The sequence below is a fragment of the Parasteatoda tepidariorum genome, chromosome 5, assembly GCF_043381705.1.
Source record: "Parasteatoda tepidariorum isolate YZ-2023 chromosome 5, CAS_Ptep_4.0, whole genome shotgun sequence".
Lineage (NCBI taxonomy): Eukaryota > Metazoa > Arthropoda > Arachnida > Araneae > Theridiidae > Parasteatoda > Parasteatoda tepidariorum.
The window spans coordinates 9,766,426-9,786,174 of record NC_092208.1 but is presented as its reverse complement, the minus strand read 5'-3'; the positions used below and the strand labels follow the sequence as shown (position 1 = coordinate 9,786,174).

The window sequence follows — 19,749 nt, the reverse complement described above, 5'->3', positions numbered from 1 at the left end:
TTTTTACGGAAGCATCAGTGCACAAGATCCCTTTTTCTAGGGTGCGTTTTCTTTTTCTCAACAGCGCTCTCCTCAGGACTTTTTCTACATCAAATCTCTCAACAAAAAATAAGCACCTTTTAGGTACTTTTAAAGCACTCAAAAAATATTTTTAAACACTATATACATTAACAAAATGCAAAATAATTCTCAAAGTCTTTACCTTAACACCAAAGACTTTGACTTAAAATAATTTTCAAAAACTGATCATGAAAAACTAACTAGTTTCTGACAAAGAACTCTTTTCTTAATTATATTAGCCATTATAAAATGATTAAGAGATTTTTTGGTTCGATGTGAGAAGGTGAAAAATGAAGCATGAAATTGAGAATATCTTGCAAAAAGCAGAGTTAAACATGCGAGTGCAATAATCTCACCGAATCACTAGACGCACATGCGGACTCGCAAGTATTTCATCAAACAGGCAAGATGATTGGCTCTTTCATACGCTATGGGACCGAGGGTACTACGAAATAGATAGTGGTTGAATGAATTATAAACACATGGAACAGAAAAATGTGAAAAAGCAAGCTTTTGCATAATACGTGGCGAAAACCTACATGGTAAAGAAAAAATTCTCATTTTCGAAAACGGGAATGAGACACTTTTTAAAAACACCGAACTTAAAAAGCACCTTTAAGGGCTTTTAAGAAACGAAAATCGAGAATAAGCACCCTTAAGCACTTTTTAAAAACGCTAAGCACCATGTATATTAAATATCTATATTATATCCATATGAACCTAAGGTCTGAGGACTACTCATGTTATTTAAGACATTTTTGTGTAATCTGTAAGTGTTCCTAACAGAGTTGTAGAGTCGGTAGTTCCTGAGAGCTAGACTCCATCTAATATTCAATTAAAATTTCCACCGAATTCCAAGGAAGGGTTAATATTATTATTAGGTAGTTGTTCATTTCAAATTATGTATTACCCATTGGCGAAATGAGTGTTGTTTTGGGTTTGATGGCGAGCGCACCTTATTTGGACGTCATCACACTTTTCAACTGTATTCAAGAGTAATAGTAAACGGTGCGCATGAGTCTGCGTTGCTATGGCGACCGCTGCTGTTAGATAATTTTTTTTAGAATTCGTTTTTTTTTCATTTTTGATTTCATCATTTGAACGATAATTTTGTTATTTTGTTCATTTTGCCAATGGGTAACCTATGATCGCCCTTCAGCGATCAAAATTTTTTCTTTAATTTAGTTTCATTAAATGTTGTTGAAAAAAGTATACAATGTCTTTTCCTTTTAATGTATCGATGAAGTAAAAGAGACTTCATTTAAAATTACATTTTATTTTCTAAAATAAGAGTAGGAAAAATAAATTTATAAAAAACCATAAATAAAAAAACTATACATCAATATTTCAAGCGCACATATATAAACGTTTTATGACAAAAAATAAATAAATTGTTTAGTGATTAGTCATGAACTAGGAAACTATCACAAATTATATATGTTCGCATATTTTTTCTTTAATTCTCCTATTAATTTAACTAATAAATTTGGTTATGGAGTTTATAAATTAAAAGATAGCTTAGAATTTATGTATTTATCGTCATTTTTCAATCGTTCCGAAGTTTTTATGCTTTCTTTTCTCAATAGTTCGTACGTTTGGGATAAGTAATAACTTAAAGGATTGTTAAAATATCCATTCAAATAATATTTTTTTAGATAATTATATCACCTTTGTTGCCGAAATAATTTTTAGATGNTGCAAAAAATGCAAATGTCATCAAAATCCGGGCCTTAGTTATAATCAGTTATATAAATGTAAGATCAAGATCAAGGAAAGCCAATCTAGTGAGTTTTTTGCGCAAGATATCACTCATGTGATTCTCTTGCATTTTTTGTTATACTGTGCCTACAACTATGTTACTATCAAAAACTATGCTCTATTGCAAGTTTAGAAAAAACCATCATCCTTAAGAAAAAAGCCTGTTTGCACGCCAAACTCCTGGCGCAAACGTATATCAACATCGCCAACTCTTGAAACGATGTTGCACAGCCTTCGTTTTGCTTGCTTTCTTAAATTGTGTGACATGAAGAAAATAAAACTTATTTAATAAAAATTACTGTTTTTTTTTTTTTAATAAGAATTAATAAAAACGATGTCTAAAAATCGTAACAAATAAACGAATTTTTATTCTCATTCAAAGAAACTGCTGATAGAATGATAAATATTGCATCGCATGTCATCTTGGAGATTTTAATAGTATTTTGCTTGATCAAAATTTTAGAGGTTAAACAGTTTTTTCAAGTAAAAAAATTTTTCAGAATGGATTTGTTTTGGAATTTTTCTAGTTATTTTAACGCTATTTCATATGAATATATTATTTTGTAAAAAAAATTACAAAATATTATTCAAAAATTGCGATGCAGCGTATCCGTTAGAACGACTGATCACAGTCGTAGTTGGTCGTACATGTCTCAACATCACATGAAATTTCCCAATTCCCTGTAGAATTAAACACGTGAAATTGTATCGGATTATTCCCGACAATAGAGAAATGAGAATCACACAAGAGCTATAAGCGCAGATAAAAATCTTGACAACGAATAAAAATTGTGGAAAAGTTCGAGCAAAAGCACTGAAATCAAACAACACCTCCCCACCTAGTTGTTTTTGTGTGGCGTACAGACTCTGCAAACATTTCAAGAGTATGTGATAGTTGGATTGCGCAAAATAAGGAATGGCACGATAGGTTAGGCCACCACCTGTTCAGGGGTCAGCCTCGAGAGCTTCCGTGACTCCGACCACTTCCGTGAGAGTCACGCTCTCGTGAATCGACACCACAGAACAAACTTATTTTTCTTCTTTCGACGAACGAACCAATTAACAGGCAATTCTTTGCCGTTTTGGAGAGGATGCTAAAGAGACACGAGAATCACTTCTGAAATAGTAATTCCGGTCGAGATTTCAACATTTTCAGAAGGTCAGCCAATCATAGTACAATGACCAACAGAATCTGGATTAAACTTGACCACATGTTGACAAGTGGTAAATGATAAGAACTAAGAAAAGACAGTCCAGACTTGCTGTCACCTCAGTTTTGTCTTCAGAGGACGCTATCCCACGGATAAACTTTTCATGGCAAAATCTGTTTGCCTTTCATTTCTAGTATAAATTCTAATAGCAAAAGACTTGTGCTAACACTTTTTCTTTTTTTTCTTTTTTTTTGAATATAAGAACAGTCTTTCTGAACTTCCGACAGATTTCCTGCCTTTAGTATTTCAGAAGCATATTTTCCATGACGCATCATGGAAAATATTAATATGTTATAATTAATTATCATTATTACACCTGGTGTTAAGTAAACTTGAAACCGGACCGTTAACGGTTATTGGGTAGTTAAAACAAGAGCTTAAAGCTGAACTAAAGCTATAATGACAAACAAGTTTGAATTAATTTAAAAGATAAAGTTCAAAAATAAATTTAATTAAATTCATAGTAAAAAGTTTAGGGTAAATTTATAGCTCTTTCCACTGACAGGATTCAACATAAATTTTCGATAGAACTGTTTGAAAAAAAAAGTATTTTTTTTCCTCCAAACAAAAGGGGCAATCAGGTTAATAAAGAGTCACGATGTCAATAGATTGATACGTTATATATTTTTGAGTGAATTTCTTTTTTTTTTTTTTTTTTTTTTTTTTTTTTTTTTTTTTTTTTNTTTTTGTTCATACAAAGCAACTGAGTATTTTGATTTAACGTACAATACAGAGCTGTCATTATATAAGAAAACTATCTTCGTATGCGGAAGAATAAAAAAAGAAGAAAATAATCAATAAATTAGTATGGAACAACACTAAGAAATCATGCGCAAAACTAAGAGGCATATACCGACACAATTAATAAAGCTAAAATAGTTTTAAATATTTTTTATTTATTTATTATTATTTGTTACCCTTCGTGGTGGCTTTACGTTATTTAATTAAACAAAACAAGTTTTTTTTTGTGTAGTTTATCCCAACAGAATAGAGATAAACTGCATTCAGCATTACTTGGCATGATGATACTGCTCGCGGCCAACTCATTGTAGTCGAAATTTACCACTATCAAGCAATTTTCTCCGGCCCTTTTGAATAGCCGTAAAGCACTGTTTTCTGCAATATCGTTATTATGCGCCGCGATGGCTCAGGGGTTAGAGCGTTCGCCTTCCAATGAGGTGAACCAGGGTTCGATCCCGACGATGGCTGATCAATACGAATTCCGCATCCGGCTTGCACCGACCACAGTGCTGACATGAAATATCCTCAGTGGTAGACGAATAATAAGTTAGAGTCCCCTTGCCTTCAGGCTAACCGTGGAAGGTTCTCGTGGTCTTCCCCTCCATGTAACGCAAATGCGGTTAGTTCCATCAAAAAGTCCTCCACGAAGGCAAATTTCTCCCAATACTTGATCTAGGAGTTCCCTTGTTTTCAGGATTGGGTTCAAAATGACAAGGCTACGGAGTTGAACATCAGTAGTGGTAAACCCAGAAATTGGGTCGGCTGTTCAACGACGGTTATAAAATNGCAATGTTTTACTCTTTAAAATTATTATGAGTCATTTCAAAAAATATAAAGCAATGCAATACTTCTTTTACGTTCATTAAAGTTTGAAAAATATGTTTTATATCCTAAAATAACAACAACAAAAAAAGAAATATATTGACTCCAAAACATTTTCATTTTGTAAAGAAACTTTAATGAATATAACAACTTCCATCTCATAATATTACTAATACCTCATAATACCTTCAGGCTAACCGTGGGAGGTTCTCGTGGTCTTCCCCTCCATGTAACGCAAATGTGGTTAGTTCCATCAAAAAGTCCTCCACGAAGGCAAATTTCTCCCAATACTTGATCCAGGAGTTCCCTTGTCTTCTGGATTGGGTTCAAAATGACAAGGCTCCGGAGTTGAACATTTGTAGTCGTAAACCCAAAAATTGGGTCGGCTGTTCAACGACGGTTATAAAATATAATAAAATATCGTTATTATGGAGCCGTGATGGCTCAGGAGTTGGAGCGTTCGGTTTCCAATGAGGTGAACCGGGTTCGAATCCAAGCGATGGCTGATCGATACGAATTCCGCATCCGGGTTGTCTTTAATATTTTTATATTCAAAATAATCTCTTTATCGCATGCCTTTAATATTTTTATAAGAGATGAAGAAAAAAAAACATTCGCAAACAAAACAAAATTTATGTGAAGGCATAAATTATAATCAGTTTAAAACAAAAATTATTTTTTTAAGTAATAAAAAAACAAAAATTTAAAAAATTTAAAAAAAAAAAATTTATACACATTTTTATCAATAAGGCAAGTTCGATTTTATTTGGAACTTTCAACGCGTTACATGATTGATTCATTCGTTTAAAATTCTATAAACTTTTCTTCGCCGATAAAAGACAATAAATTTAGAAAAACATGCAGATATCGAAAAATCTAAACTAACAAGTACATGCTCCAGACTCAAAAGGGAAAGAGGGGGGGGGAAATATTGACGTGCCCAAAACGTATTGCAATTCTCTTGACAAAAGAGGAAAAACTTGTTTTATATTATTTCTCAAAATGGGGAAAATAAAGAAAACTAAATCATTTTCGAGACTGGATAAAAGAAATATGGAAGAAAAAATATATTTTTTTTTTGTCTTTCAATGCGAAAACAAATTGTGAGTTACCATTATTTTTAGAGTTCAATAAACATTATTATATTTCTTCTAAGTTGGCGCAGACTGCTGTTAGACTCTGAGAAACGGTACCAATAGCAACAACACAGGAAGGGGAAAAACAAGATTCAGAAAATTGGACAAAACAGCAGAAATGATGACTCACAACAAATAATGTCATTCACCCCCCTGCGAGATGGGGGATGTATCTCAGTGAAAACCATCCCCCTCCATCGCATTGATTCATCATGACATGATCCAAAGTGATTTTTATCAGTACGCAACCCCCCTCCCTTATCGGCATAAAAGCAACCGGAACAAATAAGAGAGACCCTTTTAATGCGGTGTTCAAAACTATAGGCGTCTATTAAATTAAGATGCCGTACAATGCCTGACAAAAAAGTGATTCATAAATTCTGTGATAAATCATAATCAATTTAATATTATTCTAAAGCAGCAGTTTCCAACTGGCGGCCGGTGGGCCGCATCCGGCCAGTGAAGCTTTTTTTTGTGGCCCGTGAACTAAAATATATTAGAAGTCATTATTTTGCGGACAATTTTCGTAAAAATCTGTATGGGTTTAAAATACTTTTCTTGTTAATAAAAACCTCATTTCTTCGCTTCTGTGAAATTTAACATACCAACGGTGCAAAAATAAATTATTTCTCAGGTTTTGCATCCAAGAAAATATTTATTCGAATACAAAGGTAATCGTGTATGTTGCTCTTTTTTATTTCATTTTTTCGAATTTTGTGAATATAATTTAGCATGTGTGTATCAGAAATTTTCTCGAAGAAATTCTCCGATTTAACTTTTTGAAACCACTCATTTTGAATGAAAATATTTACACACACATTTTTAAATTTTAAATTTAAAATGTAAGTATCTATTCTCTGGTGGTTGCAGCAGACAATTACCTTAATTTTCTCATTGAACATTTTGTGTGCTACTATGTAAGTTCTAATACCAACCTTTATAAAGTTTTATATCTTAACAATTAGATATCTGTTGCACATTAATTGTTTAATACATAGGTGCACATTAAAGTTATTGTATTCCGAATTTTTTAATATGCAATTGAACATTTTTAAAAATCTACTTCTTATTTAAATTTGTAATTCAATACTTTTCTTTTCTACAACTTGGTAAAAATTTGACAGTAATATTTAATGTTCCTTCAAACATTAAAGAGTCTTACATGAAATTTTAATAAAGTTGCGGTCCGCCATTTGATTCGTGTTTTTCATTGTGGCCCCCCGGCCTCATATAAGTTGGAAACCCCTGTTCTAAAGAACTCAGAAGTTTCGCCACCTACTCACTTTGCTCACTAATTCCAAAGATTTTTTTTTTTTCGTCTAAAAAGTCAATTTTTTTAAAAAAAAAAAGATTTTTATTAAAANATTTGTAAATTTAAAATGTAAATATCTATTCTCTGGTGGTAGCAGCAGACAAACCTTAATTTTCTCATTGAACATTTTGTGTGCTACTATGTAAGTTCTAATACCAACCTTTATAAAGTTTTATATCTTAACAATTAGATATCTGTTGCACATTAATTGTTTAATACATAGGTGCACATTAAAGTTATTGTAGCCCAAATTTTTTAATATGCAAATAAATATTTTTAAAAATCTACTTCTTATTTTAATTTGTAATTCAATACTTTCGCTTTGTACAACTTGGTAAAAATCTGACAGTAATATTTAATGTTCCTTCAAACATAAAAGAGTCTTACATGAAATTTTAATAAAGTTGCAGCACGCCATTTGATTTGTGTTTTTCATAGTGGCCCCCGGCCTCATGTAAGTTGGAAACCCCTGTTCTAAAGAACTCAGAAGTTTCGCCACCTACTCACTTTGCTCACTAATTCCAAAGATAATTTTTTTTTGTCTAAAAAGTCAATTTTTTTTTTAAAAAAAAAAAGATTTTTTTAAAAAAAAATGATTATTTTTTTTATTGTAATGAAATACATAATTACTATTGTAAATTTTGAAAAATGGGGAATGAGAACCAAAAACATTTTATTAATATGACAATTGAAACGAAATAAAAGTTTGAAAAATAAACAACACTTACACTTCCTGACCAAATTATTCGACGCACTCTTAAGATTCTATGTAAAATCTTAATTATCAGGTGATACTATACAGCTTTATTGTTTTTACGTAACTGAAACCGGTTTCCATTTCTTTACGTTCGTGTATTAATTGGTTAACAGTGTAATGCAATACTTTAAAAATAAATACAAATGGGAAGTATCTAAAAAATCTCCTGAATAAAAGCCCTTTACATGTATGTTTAAATATAAGAGTATTGCATATGAACTCGTGCAAAACATGTCATTATTAAAACACTACAGTGTGTCTAATAATTTGGTCTATATATTATAATATACTAGTGTAATACCTGATATAATAAATATTTATATGATATATCGTCTAATTTATCCAATCGTCGAATTTATATTATATATCGTCTAATTTAACCCATTGATACACGAACGTAAACAAGTGCAAACCGGTTTCAGCGGTGTAAAAATAATAAAGCTGTATGGTACCACCCGATAATTAAGATTTAACATAGAATCTTATAATGCGTCGAATAATTTGGCCAGGGACTGTACTTTAAAAATTAATAAGCAAATCAACTTAGGAATACAGATTTGAATGATGATACAATAATGAAAAATAATTTTAATTGTTAAAGATGTACGAAGATTACCTTATATCGTAATAACAGTTAAAATTGAAAAAGGCTATTATCTCTCTTGAATTATGTTTCGCATGTCTTTAAGAATCTCAATATAAAAGTCAAGATTTACATTTGGCAACATCTAATCTGTACCCACTATTATTTTATTCCATTTCTGACATCTATACAAGAGTGAGTATGAAATAAAGGTCTCGAGAGAGATGAATACATGCATATTATTATGCGGTTAATTATTTTAGATAAACCTTAATATTGTACATCTCTCCGCTATATATATATTTGAACTAACCATTATTAGTGTTTAAACACATGAAAATAGATTCGGAAGATAATGAAAAACGCTCTTAATGAAAATGACTGTAAAATATTAATTCAAAAACAAACATTTGTATAATAAAAATAAATAAACAAAAACTAATAGAATTGGAAATCCTTGAACACGAATGGCGATGGATTGAACTAATTATCAGAAAACCGGGAAAGTTCGAAGTAAATGGAAAACGAAGGAACGAAGGAGTAGACCTAAATGGACATGACACAGAAAGATTATGAATGAAATAAAAGCTGATGTACAAAACATGGAGAGAGAGATTGCCACCAATTGAAGTGCTTGGCCACCAGCAGGCTGAGGTGGGGAGAGCCCCATATTATATATATAGCTCCATAGCCCCATATTATATATATAGCTCCATAGCCCCATATATATAAAATTTTTACCAGGATTTAAATCGAGTGATTTAAAAAAGGCCAACCGTAACAGAGAGTATGCCCTAGCAATAATTTTACCTGGGTCTCAGTTGAGTTCAAATTTGGTTCAATATGGGTCCTAGAATAGCTTATATAGGGCCTACATTGGCCAATATAGATCCTATATTGGCTAAATAATGGATATAACATATCGGGTAAATCTAACGATTCTATATAGGACCGATATTGGTTGTAAAGTGGCTGTAAAATATCGGGTGAATCAGAAAATTCTATATAGGGCCAATATAGGAAGAAAATAGGCCCTTTGAACCCTTACTGAGCCAATATTCATGAATATTGGTGCAACAAGCGCCCAAGTTATTTTGATCCTAGGGTGTGAATGACCAACAAAAAAATTTAGCCATTTTTTTTTTTTTTTGTTAAATAATTACCACAATCCGTATACGTACCAATATTTGCAAAAATTGTGCTACTAGTCCTAATAATAAAACTTATCGGTCCGCGATAAAACACTGTTCCAAGCTACATATTTCTAAACACCTACTCTAGGTGGTTATGGTTAAGCACATCTACAGGATGCGTAGCCAGATTCTTCAATAAAAAATAAGCACCTTTTAAGCACTCAAAATATATCTTTAATCACTTTCCAAAAAAAAAATCATAATTAAGATCTATGCAGTAATAAAGAAAAAAAATTTCTATCGTTTAAAATTCTTGATTTATAAACATAAAATCAATAAAATTCAAAAACATTTTTAAAAACTTTACATAATCATGATAAAAATAACCAGTTTCTGATAAATATTGCAGAGAAAATTGTAAAAATAATGTTTCTTTTTTTTTTTTTTTTTTAAAANTGTAATTTTAGAACGACAAATCGATACGGCAAAGAGAAAATCTCTTTTTAAAAGACAGAAAACTAAGCACTTTTTACGAACCCCGAATTAAAAAAAGTACCTTTTTAGGGGCTTTTAAATCAAAAATAAGCACCTTTAAGCACTTTTTAAAAACGCTACGCAATTTGTTCCAATAAACTGCTGGTTTCAAAAGGTGATACACCGCATTCGAGAAAGGAAAAAAAGAAGTGTCATTTAGTAGTATTGCATTTATCAATTATGAGATCGTGCTCCCTCGGAAATCACATAACAAAGCCCCGTGAATAGTACCCTTGGGGGGGGATAGAGATCCACGCGAAGGCATGACGCCGGGTGCCCTTCCCAAATGAAAATTTTCAAGTGGCGAAACCTGTTTAAGGTTCACTAAACCGCACGACACAAGGTATAAAAAAAAGAAGGGTAGAGTAATAAATGTAATAAATTGACGAGGGACAGAGTTTTTCTACTCACGCGTGGGTTTAAAATATTTTTGATTAGGAATTTTTTTTTTATAGATAAGATAGGCGTCATTTCTTTGCAGACATCAGCCAAGCGTAGCAGAAAAAAAAGTTCTATTATTCCCATCAGTGGCCATAACATGACACATCTAACATGGGCCGCGGTGAAAGAAATTATATTTAAGTAGTCAGACAGGGGCGTACCCTTCGAAGATCAACGTTCGAAAAAAATGCGATATAAGTGTCGAAATATTGAAATAAAATATAGTTTTATGAAATGCAGACATGCTTTCCCCCTCAGAATTAGAGTTGCTGTTATAGTTGTACTTCCCGTGGCAAAATCACGGCAACATTGTCGCAGAACTTAAAATAGTTCTTGCAGAAAGATTTTGCCTTTGAAAAGAAGAAAAAAAAATTTACTGAAAAGAAAAGTAAATTTTTATGAGAAGTAAAAAAAATTACTTTTCTTTTTTACTGAAATTTACACGTAATATTTGCCATTCATGCATTTAGAATTTTAGATAATCACTTTTTGTCGCGCTCAATTAACGCCGATAGTATCATAAATCGATGTCATGTTTCGATTGTATTTTTGGCAGTTATTGATATCGACTTTCACGTGATTTTTAAACATACCGATATATTTCAAACAATACGGAAAATTCGAATGGTGCATTTGAGTATTTATTTTTTAAGGCAATAACTCTATCAAATTTTTGGCAGTTATTGCTATTGATTACTCCACAATTTTTAAATCCGAGATTTTTTATACATTATTTTTTACAACAACCTAATCTCGAAACTAAATACGCGTTTGAGGCGTCCGATTCGCGTGATTTTGTCGTCGATCTTTTTTCTCCTTTTTTTTCGGCAATTACTACTGCAGATTACATGATTTTTAATTAATTTTTTTATTTTTTTATTGTGACGATTATTTACAAAATGCGAAGAAGTAAATAATTTGTGCGTTTTCCCCCAACGAAATACGAGAATATTACACATAATATTAGAATAAAAAATTATGACAAGTTCAATTTAAAAAATTATACAGTTTTTTTTCTTCTTTTTTTTTGTTAACACAGCGTATTTGTTGTTATAAATTAGTAACATATATGTTTGTTAATATTAAAAGTATCTTGCAGGAAAGATATGAGTGCTAGAGAGTTTTCTTAGCAGATAGCTCGAAAAAATTCTGCCACAGGACTTGTACTTAATATGTGTTGCACAAGAGGAGTGGGCTATTGGCGACGGTAGATGATGCGAAAACATTTCATCGCAATTTTGATCCTCTTGAAGAGCGATGAGGAAGTGCTCTACTTAGCAGGCAGGTCGTCTGGCTACTAAAATGGGATAGCATGCGAAGTTCAACATTTTACCGTTAAACGAAGACCGATACTCGCGCACCCTCGATCCCTTCACAAGCTAATGATCCAAGTCGTCACCCACTCGTTCACTGACCGATGCTAATGTTGTTTGACTTACAGGGATCTCCCCATTTTAGAAATCGAAAATTTTATCATAACATGAAATTGAGGGGGAGGGAGCATAATTTTGAATATTACTAGTATTTCTTAGGTTCATTCGATTTATGAATCCAAAACATAAAATTTCTTATTTTTTTTACTGAGCCGGTACTGACACTTTTTTACTGAGAAATAGTTTTAATATACACACAAAAATAGTTTTACTTATATACATATATAACATGTCACTTTAAAGATAATACGCGCGAGTTATTTGCGATGTTCTGTATTGAAACACTCCAAGCAAAGGAAAACGTCACGAATGTTTACAAAAATTAACTGATCACAAAAATTAACTTTCAAAGGTATATGAAAGGTTATTTCATATAGGTACCTTTTCGTTGTAAATAATATTTCATCAAAATATGCAACGCATACTGAGAAAATTATTTTGGCCAGACGGGCAAGCAATATAAAATAAGCGTGGCATTCAACTTATTAAAAAAAAAAAAAGGTATCCCAACTTACACTTAGCAAACAAATAATCTAAGAGCATACATTTTGTTATTTTAAACAAAAAATAAAATGAGAGAAGAAAAAAAAGGCAATGTTAATATTTTGGGTCTGAATTAGATTCAGTTGGGTACACATTTTATATTTGGGGAAATAAATTGTCTCTGAAAGATTTCCTTGGGTATACGTAATAACTTTAGAATTGTGTATAGGGACTTTCGATGTTCTTTAAAAATCCATGGACACGAAAACAACAATTGTGTACAGAGATCAGTTCGGACATGCTTTCTACCCCGAAGAATATTAATCCGAGAGCCCGTCCGAAATATAAAGTCTTACTTACAGCCCGAGATATACGTCGGATAAAAGCCAAATTTTGTGGTCTGGTCTTGCCTCTCGGACTTAGAATGCTCAAATGTCAAAACAAGGAAATTAGTAAATTTAAACCTTTTTATCACTAACCTGTAAAAGAAACAGTGAAGAGAATAACTGAACCAACTGAAACTCCAAGATAAAAATAAAATAAAAATCTTCTAGACTGACAAAGTAGAAGCACTGTACAGAGGTAGCAGATCGAAGTAATTTCATATACCTTATAAATTTTACATTTTTGTTACTGAACCAAACCTTTGTTTATAAGTCGTAAAAAAGTTTAAGAATCATGAATCCGTCTCATCGCTCCAGACGATATATCTTTGTTTGCTTCAAATTCCTCGAACAATTTTAACAACTAGTTATCGTACGCTAATTAATTAAGATTTTGAATATTTTACGACGAAGAGAAAATTCCATCTAACCGTCGTTCTTTCTAACGCTTATCATTCTATCTCTAAGGAAAGAAGTTTTTAATTAAGAAAAAAAAAATCAATATAACTTGAATTGTTTTAAAATACATTTTTTTATGCGTGCAGTTAGTAGTTGTAGTTAGTGCTAGTACTAGTTAGATACCACAGCTAAGTTCTGAACTATAAAGGAAGTCACCAAAAAAAAATTTTTTTTTTAAATAAAAGGCATTTATCTTTAGAGGTCATTAAATGAGAAATTTGGGTCTGTTAACAAACCCTTCACTAAATTTTTTATCATTAAAATGGAGTCTTCACAAAAATATCAAGCTTAACAATATAATTTATTTTGTTTAAAAACATACGCAAATTTTTATCACATTTAACATAACATAAACATATTTGTTTAAAACAATTTAAATCAAAATATTTCAGGTTTTGGAAAAGTGTAAATGTGAACTTTTAGCTATGATGGAATCGGTGGTGAAAAATAGAAAGTCGACCACTAGAACAGCGGTTTCCAAAAGGCGTTCCACGGAACCCTTTCGTTCCGTGTAAGGATCAGAATTATTATTGGAAATTGGTGAAGGTGAAAATTAGAAAGTCGACCACTAGAACAGTGGTTCCTAAAAGGTGTTCTCCGGAACCCTAGAGTTCAGTGTAAGGATCAGAAAGGATTCAATAGTTAAGATTATTTTTAAACCTAAAAGCTCTACAACTGTTTCTCATCGAGTAGATTACTAAACACAATATAAAATACATTTTAATTACTATAATCAAATTCATCTTAAGAGCATTTGATTTTTTAAACCGAAATAACTACATATAGGTAAAAAAAATTTAGGTTATGAACTTTAAAAATTAAAAGATTAGAAAGATTATATACTTTGATTAATACTGAATCAACATCTAGCATTTTAATTAATTACGGCTACATTTTTTAACTGACAGAAAAATTTTAAAATAGTAACAAATTTGTTTAATCAGCAAAATTTTAAAAAAAATCATAGTTTTAAAATTTGTAAACATTTTTATCTCTTCCAATATTGTTCTTTGTATCTAAGTTCATTTTAAAACATTAAGTGCTGTTCTAGCATCTATTGAATATAAATTTACCTTGTTGGATAATTAATGATTATTGCCACTGAATGATGGTAGACATTCTACAACTTTTATTAATTCATAAACTGTTTCTATTAGGATTTCTTTACATCATAATTTATTTTTTTTAAATTCCACCATTTAACACTCAAATCAATCAAGAAAAAAAAATTCTCTGTTCACTATTATACACAATATATTAAGAGGAAACCCACAATCATTGTGCTCTTGTATGAGCTATATTAGGCTAACTATAGTTTTAATTGGTGGAAAAACTTAAAAGAATTAAGGAACAGCTTAACCTACTTAAAAAAATAATGTTATAGTAAATGAAACAGTTTAGTATAGCAGAAATATCCTTAAATATCCCATAGTATGCACCTTAAAAGGTAACCACTTTTTAAAAGACAAAAATAAGAAATAAAATTGCATGTATTTTCCCAGTTAGTAAGGAAAAACTCAAAATTCTCTGCCTTTTCTGCTATTTTAGGTAATTTTTAAATTCCCTATATAATCCAAGTTTTCCTTATTCTCCCTGAGGAGTATACGTATATGCTTTCAAAACATGAAAAAATAGAAGTTCTATACATTCAGGTAAAGAAAAACAAATAAAAAAATTATTATTTTAAACATACGTCCTACACAAATTTGATTTTACAAAATAATGATAAGGATTTTTATAAAAGGACAATTTTAGCATGTTTTGATATTGTAATAATCTAGTTTCAACTGATTTGATTTTAAAAAGCAGATGACTTTATAATCCTGTGATTTTATCAGTGAAGGTCGTTGAGTTCATTTATATCATATATTCTTTAAGAGCAAATAAAATTAATTTTTGATCGAACAAATTTAGAAAGGGCAAATAAATCAATTTTGTCCTTTCTTCCAATTCTTAATTTTAAAAAAATAACTATGCATAAATTATGTCTTCTAAAATAACTTAATATCTTACCATGATAGATAAGAATTTCCATCTTTAAAATATAAACTTTTTTAGCCACTACCCATGCAATCTGAAACTGGCAAACTAAATATTAATTTTTTTTCACTTGCAAACCTTAAATTAAAATAATAGAAGAGATAAAAATAAATTTCGCTTTCTATATTCATGTAATTTTTCCAGTCTAGCTAGACAAAAGTAGTCCAAAAAAATTTTTTTTAATAATAATAGAAAATCCTGGAACATTAATAGCATGAAATAGCTGTAATACAATGAAATATAAGAGTATATTGTGGCCAGGGTTGGGTTTTTGACGTCAAAAAGTAGTTNAATATTTATTTATTTTTCACTTGCAAACCATAAATTAAAATAATAAAAAAGATAAAAATAAATTTCGCTTTCTATATTCATGTAATTTTTCCAGTCTAACTAGACAAAAGTAGTCCAAAAAATTTTTATTTAATAATAATAGAAAATCCAGGAACATTAATAGCATGAAATAGTTATAATACAATGAAATATAAGAGTATAATGTGGCCACAAGACAATTATTTTAAATATTAATTTAGAATATTAATTTTTATTATCTTTAAAAACAATTTAAATTAAAAAAATATTTTAATTATAAGAAGGAAAAAACAATAGATAATATTAGTTTCTATTGAAAGAAGATTCTTTTTTCTTTCCCTTCTACTATTGAAAGGACAAGCAAAAAAAAATTTTAAATACCTACAGTAGACAAGTTTGAAATACAACAAAATAAATATATGAGAAAGTGGTAAAGATCACAATAAAATAAGACTTATTAAATTATGAAAACTGTGTTCAATTATTAATATTATCACTTATTCCTCAAAACAATTTTATTAAATCCATTATGAACAGTAGAGTCGAAGCCAAACAAATTATATTAAACAAATAGTTAGAAGTCAGATTCTTAAAGTAATAAGACTTTGATTTTACAACAATATAGACAAATATTTATAATTATTTTAGCAAAAATTTTACTTAATCGAATAGTATGACAATTATTAATATTACTTATCACTAACATAATGTAAATTTTTTCATCATAAATTTGATTGAACTTCTGAAAAAGATAAAACAAAAAATTATAGGAAAAACGGCATTAATACATTATTAGTTATATTTGTGTTCAAATCAGAAATGAACTTGATTTAGCTAACTTTTAAAGTTAACTAAAAAAGATAAATAAATAAACTTAATGTAACAATCTTTCTTTAAATCAGATATTTAAATTATAAATAGGAGATACTGATATACAAATCCTCCTCTTTTTGTCTTCCAGTAACAGTAAATAAATAACAGTAGTTTATACAAATATATACTTTCTTAAATTTATTCCTCCGATCTTTATCTTATAAAATATAATTCCTCCTTAAATAAAATCATTCTAGTTGTACATAAAAATAGATAATTTATCTATAATAATAATACTATAATAATTATCTATAGTAATAATACTTGCAAAGGAAACCAGTGAAAATTTTAACACAGTACAAGCCGCAGTTGAAGTCGAGCATTCAGAAACAAAAATCCGGAATCGAACAATTCTACTGCAGACTCCACACTGATCTATAACAAATAACTTGACCTTTTTTTTTTTTTTTTTAAATTAATTACTAGATAGGTTTTCAATAATGTATAGTATGCATCGCATACATTAGTAATGAAAAAGAAGTAATGCATGCTTAACATATTCTTTATACGAGCTTAATTAGTGAATGAAAGTAAATATAGTAAAAATTCCAAAATTTAGCAATAAGCAGTAAAAATTTCAATAAACCAATAACAGGTATGACTGGAATTTATAAAATCAAAATTTGGCAAGATACCAGTTTATGCGAGATGATCGATCTATAGCATATTAAAAAAAAAAATTCCTAAAATACATTTTAAATTTTCGTTAAAATATTTGGGAAAACAAATGTATACATTTGCTCTCCAGATCAAGTTAACTTTTTTTATCCAATTGAAACTCCACATACTCAAAACCAAATATGCATTCTTAAGAATATTTCATATTTTTAGATTATTATTAACTGATTTTCATAATCATGAAAAGCATGAATTATATATACAAAACGATACTCAGGATTAGGATTGATTTGACAGTAGTAAGACTTACCTGGAAGTCAGACAGACCCTATAATCAATATGAGATTTCAAAACTCATCAATTAGAAATAAATATCCATGTTTCAGTCATTAGGTGAACAATAATTCCAAAAGATACAATATAAAACACTCTCGAGTGTAAATAAACAACCGGCGTCAGTTCTGTCACACTCACAACATCAACAATCCAATAACAAGTCACGCAAAATTCTGAACAACTGTCAAAATGAGTAAAACGGATGCATTTTCATTTTTCAGTGAGATTGGTGCTCTTGTAAAAGCGATGTAGGCAATGCGCACAAATCGTTTCGATGTATTCAATTCATTTCGTATCATCTGATACCCCTTTCCAGCATTTTATGAACAACAATCGTTTAAAACTCTATGACCTGCATCTATTGAAATTTTTCAGTCTACAACACTTTCAGAAGAATAACCAATAAAATGATTGGATATGCTGCCATCTAGGAGTTTCTTAATAAACAAAAATGATCGAATATGCTGCCATCTAGTAGTTTTTTCATAAACAAAATAACAATTTGTTTGTAAAATTAAACTTTTTTTTTCCTAACATTTTCTCAAAAAATGAAACAAATAATAAGCTTAAGTAAACTAATAAACTTTTTGCTAAAGGATTATTAGTACCAACGTTGATTAAAGGAGCGTATTTTTTTTCCTGAAGTGCATAAATACATTATTCCTTTTCATCCTTTTTTTTTTTTCAGAAATCATAGTCTTGTAAAACTTTTTTTTTTTTTATTATTTTAAAATTAAAAATAATTCTTTTATATCTATCCTATATTATTACTGAAATAAGAGAGAATGTAAAAAACAATACTATCCTCTCTCCTAGTTAGNCCCCCCCCCCCCCCCCCAACAAAAAACGGGAATAATTTTCTAACTTATAACTCTCAATCGAAATTTAATTGCTTTTGCTAAGACACCAAGTTCAAGACACAGAGGAGAAAATTATAACAATAAATTAATAGATTAATTAATTAGCTAACTTTAAGTTTGAATTAATATATATATATAAAGATAAAAATGATAAAAGAAAAAAAAATTAACTAAAATATAAAGAGATATATGAATTTTACTTACTGCGCATAAGCTTCAAGTACATAGAACTTATAAAATATGTTAAAAATATAGAGAAAACGAGGAAAAAAAGATTTTTGAAGGAGAAAAAAAAATTATAAAATTATGTTTTTAAGAAATATTCACAAATTTAAAAAAAAAATTAATTTAAAAACAATAAAAAAGTAAGGAAAAGATGTCATCTTGTCATCAGCTTACACGATTATATCCGAAAAAATTGTGCTTTATAATATTGTATTAATGTAGCCAAAGCAAAACATATCAATAAAATAGTGTGATTAGCACCAAAAAGTTGAAACGAAAATAGAAATTACTAAGCAAAAAAGGTAAAATAAAAATAATAAAAATTCATTCACAAAATAAAGCAATCAAACAAAAATAGAAAATAAAAATTCAAGACATACACAATAAAACTCAAAATGTAATATATTAAGGGAGTAACGAATCCTAATGTATACTTAACTTACAGGCATTTTCAAATTATCTTTTTATTTTTATTTGGTGAAATTTTACTCATTTCGGGTTTTATAAGATCGAAACAAAGAATTTTGAAGTAAAAATTAGTAAAAGAAAAGCTTATCTTGTAAATATCATTATCTTCAGGGGAGAAAACAAAATCTTTTATTGGTTTAATATTGTAATGTCCACATTAAAATATTTTTCCTGATTAGAAATAAAATTTACATTTAATTTGTCACTATTAAGAGAGTTTTTATTTAAGTACCTTCCAACATACAAAGATTAAATTTAATAACTCCCAACCCTCAACTTTTTACTTTAAATATAAGTGTACAAATTGAAGTAAACGGAGATCGGGAAATAATAAAAACTCTCTTAATAGTTTATCCCATATGGCAAAATAGTTTTGTGTAAAAGCATGTAATAATTATTTTTTTTTTATAGTTTTAAATCAATGTTTTCTACTATATCTAAAACATTGATTTTAACACATTTAAAATTATGCACTCTATAATGCATAAATGCTTTATTTTTAATAACATTTTTTTTTAAATTTGTGAATGTTTTTTAAAAACACTTTTTAACAATTTTTTACTTCTCCTTTAAAAAATTTTACATCGTTTTTCTTGTTTTCTTCATATTTACATTTTTCACCACCTTTCAGGGGGGCAGTTAAATTTTAAAAACTTTTTTGGTGGAGAATATTTTTTCAGGCAAATTTATTGTGTCATCAATGCACAACTTTACAATCACATGAAGTAAGAAATAAGAGAAACGCATTTAAAACTAGGGGTTTAATTTTGGGGG

At 29.5% G+C, this 19,749-nt stretch overlaps 1 protein-coding gene across 1 annotated transcript in view; it reads right to left on the bottom strand.

Moving 5' to 3' along the window:
* Positions 1–17,830, bottom strand: part of LOC107443395 (erythrocyte membrane protein band 4.1 like coracle) — a 68,477-nt gene extending 50,647 nt beyond the window's left edge. The window contains exon 1 of the mRNA XM_071180847.1: positions 17,397–17,830. The gene's annotated coding sequence lies outside the window, so the exon portion shown is untranslated. The remainder of the gene's footprint in view (positions 1–17,396) is intronic.
* Positions 17,831–19,749: the final 1,919 nt, after the last annotated feature.